This window comes from Lontra canadensis, unplaced genomic scaffold (assembly GCF_010015895.1).
Source record: "Lontra canadensis isolate GAN:19392208 unplaced genomic scaffold, GSC_riverotter_1.0 scaffold579, whole genome shotgun sequence".
NCBI lineage: Eukaryota > Metazoa > Chordata > Mammalia > Carnivora > Mustelidae > Lontra > Lontra canadensis.
In genome coordinates, this window is record NW_022631566.1 from 27,904 (window position 1) to 39,408 (window position 11,505).

Sequence of the window (11,505 nt, forward strand, 5' to 3'; positions counted from 1 at the left end):
GACTAATATACATGTGATGCAACCTAAGAAAATACATACTAAAAACTGAGCACCACCCAAAAAATTATTCCCATCTAAACTAAGAGGAAGGCAAATGGGAAAGCAAAAAGCTACATGTGATACAAAAAGTATTTTTTCTCCTATCACAGAAAACAAAAACCTTAAAACATTTTTTAATTTTCCAAAAAAAATTAAAAAGACAATTAACTTACTAGCATGCTTGTCTGCAAGCATTATAAGCGTGTTCGAAATATCTCGTCGTCTATAAAAGCACACTACTTTTGCTTCCACGTTGCCAGTTGCAGTCTAAGAAATAAGAAAAATAAAAGTTATGTGTACTGAATAGTAGACTCAAATAGTTTATAAAACAAAACTAAATACAATACAATTATAAGAACACTCTCATTTATAGTGTGCCAACCCCAACTGCGGGATAATCAGAGAGCTAAAAAATTTAAATGAGGATAAGCAGCATTTGCAAAGGTTCCAAGTGAAACCGAAATGTCAAACATACAATAACTTACTGGCATTAATTAAACTAAAGTGATCAGATCGCTTTAATGAGCCAGAGAGTGAAATCTGATCAGCCTTGAGAAACTAGTACCCCAAATTTTAAAAGCCACAATGTAACTTATTCAAGACAGTTAAACATATCTCCTCCAAACCCACTCCCAGAAGCATAGGCTAAGAGTAAAATCACGCAGCCCCCTCCTCAACATGATGGTGAAGCTCTGTGAATGCGGGGAGCCATCGCCCAGAATGGAACAGACCACTCAGAAAAGCATTCTCCAGCCCAGGTACATCTATGAATCCGTAATAGTCAATATTCTCAGTTTCTTTATCTTCACAAGTGAAAGTATTAAAAACTTTGAGTTATGAACACTGAAGCTCTTATTTATTTTTGACTACCGTCTAGAATAGAACCAATATTCAGTTAGGTTGTAATTTACTGCAGCTGGGGCCCAGGCTCCTACTCTCCTATTCCTTATGAATTCTGAGAACTTTCAAGGTCAATCATTCATTACGAAGTTCCTTGTAGAAACACACAGATTACAGTCAAATTCCAGTTTTCCAAAAAATTTGAGAACAAATTTTCAGAATTTCTCTGGACTTGCAGATATATTCAGACATAAAGAAATAAGAATATACATATGCTGCAGTAAATGTGTCGATTTTATGAAGTTCAGCAGCAGTATTTTAGAGTGAGAAATAGTTATGGAGAAATATTGTCCCTTTGAATTGAAATCATATTAAATCCTAACCAAAGTGCTTCTATATTTCACAATATTGTGATCAAATACATCCTCCAAAAGTAATGATCCAGCAATCTAATAAATGAACAGGCTAGTATTTCTTGTAAATAAAATCTATCAAATGACTATGATTACAAGCTCTTTATCAGTTCTGTTTTAAGACAAAAGCATGTTCAAAACCCAAAGCAAGCATTTAAAGGCATATTTTTTCCTACCTCTTTAGTGAGTTCCTCCACTAGGAATACTCTACAAAACTAATTAAATTCTTATTTAAACCTGCTTGAGGTAGAGGGGCATAGTTCAAAATAAACAGTCTCTTCTAAACGATACACACGCTTAGCTTTTAGGTATTTTATAACTACAGTATTCCTCTTTCCCTATTTCTTTGTTGGGTGCCTGTGTGGCTCACTGGGTTAAGCCTCTGCCTTCGGCTCAGGTTATGATCTCAGGGTCCTGGGATCGAGGCCCGCATCCAGCTCTCTGCTCAGCGGGGAGCCTGCTTCCCCCCACCCTGCCTCTGCCTACTTGTGTTCTCTCTGTCAAATAAATGGATAAAATCTTAAAAAAAAAAAAAAGGAAAAAGAAGACTTGTGAACTTCATTTTTCTATTTTCTTTTTAATTTTACTTTATAAAAGCAGTTTGAGATAGTGAACCTTCTTAAAAATCTTTCAGCACAAATAGTTTGCCATGTACCGCTCTAAACACCTAGGTTAGAAGCTCCTGGCTGGCTCAGTTGGTAGAGCATGTGACTCTTGATCTCAGAGTCGTGAGTTTAAGCCCCACACTGGATGGAGAGATTACTTAAAACCTTAAAAGGGGTGCCTGAAGGGTGCCTGGGTGGCTCAGTGGGTTAAAGCCTCTGCCTTCGGCTCAGGTCATGATCCCAGGGTCCTGGGATCGAGCCCCACATCGGGTTCTCTGCTCAGTAGGGAGCCTGCTACCCCTCTCTCTGCCTGCCTCTCTGCCTACTTATGATTTCTGTCAAATAAATAAATAAAAATCTTAAAATTAAAAAAAAGGTTAAAAATTTTTTAAAAAGAGGGGGTGCCTGAGTGGGGTAGTCAGTTAAGCGGTTGGTTGGAGATGGAGCCCTAGTGTCCAGTTCCACATTCAGCAGGGGATCTGCTGGAGATTCTCTTTTCCTCTCCCTCTGCCCCTCCCCACCATTCATGGGGCATGGGAGCTCTCTCTCTCCCAAATAAATAAATAAATCCTTAAAAAAATAAAAAAGATGAAGCCACAATGACAGCAATTTCCTTGCCGTGTTCTTTTCTCCATTTGGTTGTAGCCTCTTAAATCCCTATTCTGTCAAGCACATTTACTAAAATATCCTCTATTGATAAGGGGCTTTTCTTAAGCTCTAAAATCATTTTTTTTAAGATTTTATTTATTTATTGGACAGAGAGAGAGAGAGCACAAGTAGGCAGAGAGGCAGGCAGAGAGAGAGGGGGAAGCAGTCTCCCTGCTGAGCAGAGAGACAGATGCGGGGCTCAATCTCAGGACCCTGGGATCATGACCTGAGCCAAAGGCAGAGACTTTAACCCACTGAGCCACCCAGGTGCCCCTAAAATCATTTTAGTCAACCTTTCACTCATGTCTGTTTCTATCCCAACTTAGGAAACATTATTAAAACAAAAACAAAGCAAAAAACCCACTACACATACACTTTCCATTTCAGAAAGTGCGTGGTTTGCCTAAAGTAAAGAACAAGGGAAAAGTGACTTTCCTTTCCCGATTTCTGTCCTTATCCCCAAGAGATCCCAAGTGGGAAGAGGTGTCTGACCTTGGGTTTCATGAGGGAATCTCCTGAAACTATGTGCAAATTCCTCTATGTGCAAATGCAGATAGAGGTAGAGGGTATCATCAAACACTCAAAGAAATTAGTGACTCCCCTCTCCCAACCAAAATGACAGAAGGCACAAAACGGTAAAATGAATCTCATAACAAGTCAGATGGCCAATAAAATGTACAGAGTATGAAGGTACACACAAGTTTTACAAAATACGCATCAAAAACAAAACAAAAATAGCAAGTAACATGCTAATTTTTTCACGAGCTTAACTTCCAAAACTTCCTGAAACTATACTGTTACTATGAGCCCACAGCTTTCTCTCACATGCATGCAAGACACAATCTTTACAAGAACACCCAACCTAAACAGTGACTAAATAAAATTTACCAAAAGTTGTTTTCATAATTTTAATCTTATATTCATCCTCCAAAAGATCACCTTCATAATATCTGAGTACAAATTACGAGAGAAGAAAAAAGGGAATACAAGATAATCAACATTGAACTGTGCTCATCAACTGATACTTACTTTTGCACCTCAAAGTTTCCAAAACTTTTAGGGAAAAAAACTGAGACAAAAATCTATTACCAGGGACATCTGGCTGACTCAGTTGGTGGAGAGTGCAACTCTTGATCTCGAGGTTGTGCATCTGAGCCCCGTGTTGGGTGTAGAGATTACTTAAAAATAGTATCTTTTTTAAAAAGCTATTACTTTAATTTTAAAAAATGAAATACTGTAGTCCAGCTTTCAAACTGAACAAGTAACATTTCTTTTTCTTTTTTTTTTAAAGATTTTATTTATTTATTTGACAGATGGAGATTACAAGTAGGCAGAGAGGCAGGCAGAGAGGGGGGAGGAAGCAGGCTCCCTGCTGAGCAGAAAGACGATGCGGGGCTCGATTCCAGGACCCTGAGATCATGACCTGAGCTGAAGGCAGAGGCTTAACCCACTGAGCCACCCAAGCACCCCTGAACAAGTAACATTTCAAATAGGATTTTTTAAAAACCAGAATCCATTCTGTAAAGGTGAATTTTGGGGGCACCTGGGTGGCCCAGTTGGTTGAGCATCTGCTTTTAGCTCAGGTCATGATCCCAGGTTCCTGGGATGGAGCCATTGAGCCCTGATCTCCAAGTCGTTAGGCTCCCTGCTCAGTGGGGAACCTGCTTCTCCCTCTCCCTCTGCTTGCTGCTCCCCCTGCTTATGCTCTGTCAAATGAATAAATAAAATCTTAAAAAAAAAAAAAGTGAATTGTCTATAACAATGGTGACTGACAGCTTATCCTAGGAATTCTGTTACAAAAACACATTCTATCCAGAAGATAATTAACAGGGGCCACCTGGCTCCTGGCTGGCTCAGTCAGCAGAGCACTTGGTTTTTGATCTCAGGGTCCTGAGTTGAAGCCCCACTTTGGGTGTACAGATTTCTAAAAATATATAAACTCCAAGAAGATAGCTAATAAAATAGGTTAATGTCCTTTTTTTTTTTTTTTTTTTAATTTTTTTGATTTAAGTAATCTCTACACCCAATGCAGGGCTCAAACTCATGACTCCAAGATCAAGAGTCACATGCTCGGGGCGCCTGGATGGCTCAGTGGGTTAAAGCCTCTGCCTTCGGTTCAGGTCATGATCCCAGGGTCCTGGGATCGAGCCCCGCATCAGGCTCTCTGCTCAGCGGGGAGCCTGTTTCCTCCTCTCTCTCTCTGCCTGCCTCTCTGCCAACCTGTGGTCTCTGTCTGTCAAATAAATGGGTAAAATCTTTAAAAAAAAAAAAGAGTCACATGCTCTACCAAATGACCCAGCCAGGAGCCTCTAGGTTAATGTCTTTTCCTATCCTGGCTTGATTAGAATATATCAAGTGTTCTTAAATTCATTATTTGGATTTCCCATCATGTTAACTTTCCCTACTTTGCCAACTTAACCTCTGATCCTCTCAGGGCCTTTATCTGGAACACTGATGTGGCCTCTCTCCCATGGCTACCTCTTTCTTATTCTTTAGGCCTCAACTTCAATGTCCTTGAAATCCTTTCCTTTTCTATCCAAAAGAAGGGACCTCTGCTATTCCCTAAGTCAAGGCTCTTGTTTATGTCCTTCTTAAAAGTTAACATCAGGATGCCTGGGTGGCACAGTCTATTAAGCTTCTGACTCTTGGTTTTGGTTCAGGTCATGAGATCAAGTCCCAAGTCAAGTTCCCTCTTCAGCACAGCATCCGCTTGAGGTTCTCTCTACCTCTCCCCTTGCCTCTCCCTCTACTCATATTTTTTCTCTCAAGTAAATACATAAATCTTAAAAAAAAAAAAAAAGGTAACATCATTTTTGCTATTTTCTTTATGCCTGTTAACTTGCCTTTTCATGTACCCACCCCCCCATGAGAATGGAGACCCTGTGTGGGCAGAAAACATGTCTATATTGTTCACTGTTGTATATCTGAGCCTAGTCTAGTGCCTGGTACATAACAGGTACTCAATAAATATTTGTTTAATGAATTATTTAAAATAAGATATCTTTTCCACATTATTTCAGAAATAAAGGCCCTATTGGATGGCTGGGTGGCTCGGTCAGTTGAGTATCTGCCTTCAGGTCCTAGGATCTAGTCCTGCATTGGGCTCTTTGCTTAGTCTGGAGCCTGCTTCTCCCTTTGCCTCTGCCTGCTGCTCCCCTTGCTTGTACTATCTCTTTCTCTCTCTACCTGACAAATAAAAAAAAACATTTTTTAAAAAAAGAAAGAAAGTCCCTATGTATGGGATGCCTGGGTGGCTCAGTCGGTTAAGCGTCTGCCTTTGGCTCAGGTCATGATGCTGGAGTCCCAGGATGGAGCCCCACATCAAGCTCCCTGCTCAGCAAGGAGTCAGCTTCTCCCTCTGTCCCTCCCCCCGGCTCATGTTCTCTTTCTCGCTTAGTCTCTTGCTTCCAAATAAATAATTTTTTTTAAATGGCCCTATGTAAATATTTAGTATTTAGCCAATCTGACTTATTCACCAATAATCCATTCATTCAAACTGCTACCATCTGAAAGTACAGACTCCTCTCTCATAATTCAGTCCTCCCCAGCCTGCATAAAACCATTAATATATTAAGGACTCTCTGCTGAAAGCAGACAGCCAGGAAGAAGGTGAGGATGGAGAGTGAGGGATACTTCTGGAGTGAAGAGTACTATAATGATAAAGGAGTGTGAAATGAGCCAGGTTCAAGCCAGATGTACAACCCAGTCACTTAACCACTGTGTCCTTCACAACTCCATGATGCATCTATCCTAAAGGTTTAAGGTTATTCTGAGGCTCAAAAAAAAAAAAAAAAGTAAAAATATGAATCCCCAGATCATATGCTTCCAGAACACCATGATCTGATGTTTGCAAATTTAGCACAGCTGCAATTTTCCTTCTACTTGTGGGATTATTTGGCTGATGCTTGTCTCCACTACCAGACCTATTTTTGTTCACCCTTGAATTCCTAAAAGTACATATCTAAAAATGCCTGACAGGTAGCAGGTCCTCAGAAATATCTGTAAAATGGATGAATCAAAATACTTTGTAAACGGTAAAGCTACATGCAAGCATTAACGTCAGACATTTGAGAAATTCATTAATTCAACAAATATTTACTGAACGCCTTAACTATGTGCCAGTCACTTATTCTAAGGCACTTGGGATGCACTAGTGAACAGCAAAGATCACCTCACACAGAGCTCACATTCTAGTCTGGGAAAATGGGCAATGAAAATAAACACAATAAGGAAGTATACTGGAAGGTGATAAATGATATGGAGAAAAGAGCAAGGCAGAGCAAGGCACAGGGGATTAGAAACAACTTGGTGGCCCTAAGGTATATGCATGTGAAAACAGCCAAGAGTCTACTGTGCTTGGAGCTAAAGGAGCAAGGCGGAGAGCAGTAAGAATGGAGGTCAGAGGGACAGGGAGCCTCCAGAGAATACATCTCATAGGCCAACATTTTTCTTTGTATCCTAATTAATTTTCTAAATAAACTGATAAACAGTTTCAAGTTGCTACACTCTTATACGTCAATAACATAAAAGAGAAGATCAGAATAATGCTCCAACATTTTCCACCCACAGACTGATCTAATCCTAAAGCCATTCTCTTCATTTGCTGGTGGTGGTCTCAAATACAGCAGAATTTTAATAAATGCAAGGTCCATGGGGATCTCTCCAGAAGCAAATCAAGATCTCAGGGTTCATCGCGTGCCTGGGTGCCTCTGCCAGCAAAGCATCTGACTTTGGCTCAGGTCATGATCCCAGGGTCCAGGGATAGAGCCCCACATCAGGCTCCCTGCTCAGCGGGGCGCCTCCTTCTCCCTCTCCCTGCCACTGCCTCTGCTTACACACACACACACACACACACACACTCTCTCTCTCTCTCTCTTTTTCATCAAATAAATAAATAAAATCTTAAACAAACAAACAAACAAAACTCAGCATTCATAAACTAGAAATGCCCTAAATCAGACTTTGCTTCCTGGGACTCAGAACTGGCCCAATCTCTACATGGTACTTTGGGGGAAATGTATAGCTAGACAGCCCCCAACATTTTAACACTAGGAATTCTCATAAGCTATACAAATAACCTTCAAAGCTGGTTGGGAGGAAACCAGAGCACCATTAGTAATCCATGGTTCATACTGTTTATGACTTTTCATATGCCCCCATTATAAAAGCTCACCTATTGCAAAGTCACAATGTTTCTGATGTCCTAGACACAAGCAATCAGAAACAAACCTTAATATAAAAGTTTTATTTACTTAAGGCCTAAAGTAGGAAGCTACTTTACATTATACCAAAACTGTATTCTTATTAGTCAGTCTAATCCAAAATTTTATAAATTCCCTTTAATACTTTATTTCCTAGCTTCCTCCTTCTAAAGCTAGAAGAGGAAAACAATAATCCACCAAAAAGGGATAAAAACAATTATGACTTTAAATGTAAAAAGGGATTGAGTTACAGGAGTGCCCTGCCTTGAGAAGCTCTCAGCAATCTGAGGAAATCTGCAGATGTTAAATACTTCGTAACATTTAATATCATAGGTAATTATACAAAGCAATAGAATATTCAGAATTCTGCATGACTGTCTACTCTGCAATCGCTACTTTCAAAGAGTCTAGGAATGAAAGTAAAATCACCCCTTATGCCCTTTACCTAATTACCCTTCAATGGAAAACAATTATTTTTTAATATTAAAATCCTGAACACTCAGTGTATATATACCTTGTTGAGTTCTTCTATCCTTCTGATTAGGTACGGGTTACTGGAGGAATTCTCAAAGTAGACATAATCTGTAATTAAAGGAAATAAAGAGCTTATTAATCTTTTCAACAGAAAGTTCACATTTGTCAATCTATGACTTTCTCTATTAGGCAATGCACATTCAAAATGAAGCGCGTAATTCATTCCCGGGGAAAAGCAATACAACTTTAATATATTCTCTCATATGCCTACTATTCACAGACCCTTATTTTCCTGGCATTTTCATTTCAATTAACGTGTTATCAAGTTCTCCTAGTATTTCGAGCCACACATCACTTCTTTACTAATAAACAAAAAGACTCTTCTCATCACGGAGTAGTCCGGGCTGACTAAACATGTCTTTCATGCTATAACTGCTTCCACATCTTTTCCCTCCAATCCAATTTACCCTGGAGTATGTTTCTCACATGAAACTATTGACCTAAGACAAATTCAGAGCATCTTGAAAAGCTTAGCAGCCCAAAGTACATTTCAATCACCAACTTAAAAAAAAAAAAATCAGGTGAGCAGAGTAGGTGAGAGGAAACACATTGACAAACTTTTCCACAGCTCTATTTGGGATGATTGGGGGTGGGCATGAAAGGGGGTTCCCTTTCTGAAAGAGCTCTCTGGAGATGATATCGGGATTTTGTTAGGCTCTTTTACCAAATTTAATCCAGATCCATTTAGGGTCCTGTTATAAAGAAATCACTGCAGGCTTTCAATAAAAAAAGATAAAAATTTTCAAGTGTGGCTTTCCCTCTCATGTAATAGGCTCCCTGGAAACTTCCCACTGTGTGTTTATTTGAAAGGCTGGGCTGCATTGTTATTGTCTATCTTAGTGGCACTTTCCAGTCTCTCTTCTGCAAACTGGCCTCATTTGTCCAGGCCATTCCCATCACCATCTATCAGGAGCTCAGCTAATGAGCAGAGAAGAGCAAGTCTCACACACAAACACGCCACTTATCTGAATTATTATTTTACCAAGAAAGAGGGAGGAGGGCGTCGTGAGTAGGGAGAAAGTTTGTTTGACCTTATTTCTCTCTTCTGCAGAAGGTTGGGAAGGAGGCAGTCACCAGAGCAAACGTCCAGGCAGAGCTCAACTCCCCACCTCTGGCTGCAGTGCCCCGGCCCCACTATGCCCCATCTTGGGGGGCTGGGCAAGAAACGGGAGGGGGAGTGAGGAAGGAGAGGTGCAGGGCCCTGTCCCCGCAAACAGGCCTGTCCAGCTGTGCCCCTGGCTCTGCCCCCATCGCCCCCACCCCACACTCCCACTGAAGGGGAGGAGTAGAGCCAGGATGTTCCCCGGTCCCCTCCAACCCCCCACTGCCTGAAAGCCACGCGGGGAAAGACCACCCTATTAGGGGGCTCGACGGCCGATACCCAATGGGGGCGTCCTGGAAGGGGGCGTCTGAGAATTCACACCCCCCAAGTACAGGCCTGGCCCTAGAAAACTGAGCGGGGGTGGGAGCGGAGGGGGAGGGTGGGCGCCGGCCCCCGGCGGGCCACGGTCGGGGGAGGGGCGGGTGGCGGGGGTGGGGAGCCCCGGCCCCCTCTGCGGGCCCCGGCGCCCCCCGCCCCTGCGCCCTCAGCCCGGGCGCCCGCCGCTCCCGGCGGTTAAGGTGAACTCGCCCGGATCCCCTACTCCCGGAGCCCGCTCCCAAACGGGCCGGGTCGGGCCGAGCCTTCCTACCTCCGACCCGGTACATGTTGGCCGCCATGTCCGCCCGCCCGCCCGCGGAGCCCGAGCCGAGCCCCGCCCGCCGCCGCCGCCGCCGCCGCCGCCGCCTCAGCCTCAGCCTCCGCCGCCGCCGCCGCCGCCGCCGCCTCGCCACGGGGGGGAGGGGAGGGAGGGACTGAGGGGAGGGGGAAGTGAAGGGGAGGGGACGCCGAGGGGTGGGGGTAGGTTCCCGCCCCCCAGCGACGGGCCGGCACGGCCGTGAGGGCCGGGCCGGGGGAGGTCGCTGCGGGGCCTGCGGGGACCTGGGGAGGGCGGCGGTTCGGGGGCCCTCGCTGGAAGTGGAGGACCCTAGGGCAAGGGTCTTGGCCGAAGCGGAGGCCTGTACTGGCGAACGCAGATCAGGAGCTGTTGGATAATTGGGGTGGGGGCAGGAGCTCAGACTCTCCCGAGCCCATACCGCCCCCGCCAGTGTACCCTGTCACCTGGCGACCCCTAGACAGGTCTAACTCCCTGCTCTGTCCCTGGGGAGCCCTTGTTTGCGAGACCTCGAGCACGTGGGTGCCTGCCTGGGGCAAACACTTGGAAACAAATAAGTGCACGCAGCAGAGCACCTTCATCGCGGTGATGTTAATGCGGAGGGCCTGGAACCTGCATACCCTGGGGCCAGGAGGACCCCAGGTGCTACCAGCTTCACCAGGAAGAGACCCTGCTGGGACGAGTCTAGAAAAACTGAGCCCCTCCCAAGTTCACCCCAACTGCATTGACAGATCTATCAGCGTTCACCCCAAAACTGGGCTGAACAGAACACACTCCCGCACACGCTGAGGCTTGCCTCTAGAGGCCTATATATGGTGCTGCCCCGCCAGGACAAGCGGCCCTTTTTGCCAATACGGGAGCAAGGCCCTACCCGTTTACCATTACCGCCCCCCTACACACACACACAAAGGGGCAGATAGTTTCAGTCACCTTGCTATTGATGGACTGCTAATTAGTTATGTGCCTAAAGCTTTTAAATCATTATTTTCCCATGCTAATTCTCTAAGCATTCCCTGTGTTCTCAGCCTCCATTCCCTCACAGAAGCAAACAAAAAACCAAACTGAGTTGAATCTTAGTTGGCAATCCCCCAAGTGAACGCAAACAACTTTTTTAAAAAGCCAACCCAGGGCGCCTGGGTGGCTCAGTCAGTTGAGTATCTGACTCTTGATTTTGGCTCAGGTTATGACCTCAGGGGCTGGGATCCGGTGGGCTCCATGCTCAGTGGAAAGCCTGTTTGGGATTCTCTCTACCCCTACCCCTACCCTCCCCTGCTGGCCCCACCCCCATGCTCTCCTGTGCCTACTCTCTTACTCTCAAATAAGTCTTTTTAAAAATTTTATTTTAAGTTAAAAAAAATAAAAAGCCAATCCATTCCAAACTACTCCCAGACATTGTTGTACCATCCTGGAAAAGATGATCCCTCACTGTTGTGGGCTGGGTTTGGAGTTGCTGGTGATTTACAGTAGCTACATGTTGGTGACTCTGGGTGTGGAGTCTGTGCAGGGATGG

General features: G+C 44.0%; 1 long non-coding RNA gene across 1 annotated transcript; it reads right to left on the reverse strand.

The window, feature by feature from the left end:
• Positions 1-212: 212 nt before the first annotated feature.
• Positions 213-10,055, reverse strand: LOC116863130. Its single transcript, XR_004381771.1, has 3 exons — positions 9,972-10,055; positions 8,261-8,328; positions 213-306 (listed from the first exon to the last, which is right to left on the reverse strand). It is a non-coding gene; the product is annotated as an uncharacterized LOC116863130 (long non-coding RNA).
• Positions 10,056-11,505: the final 1,450 nt, after the last annotated feature.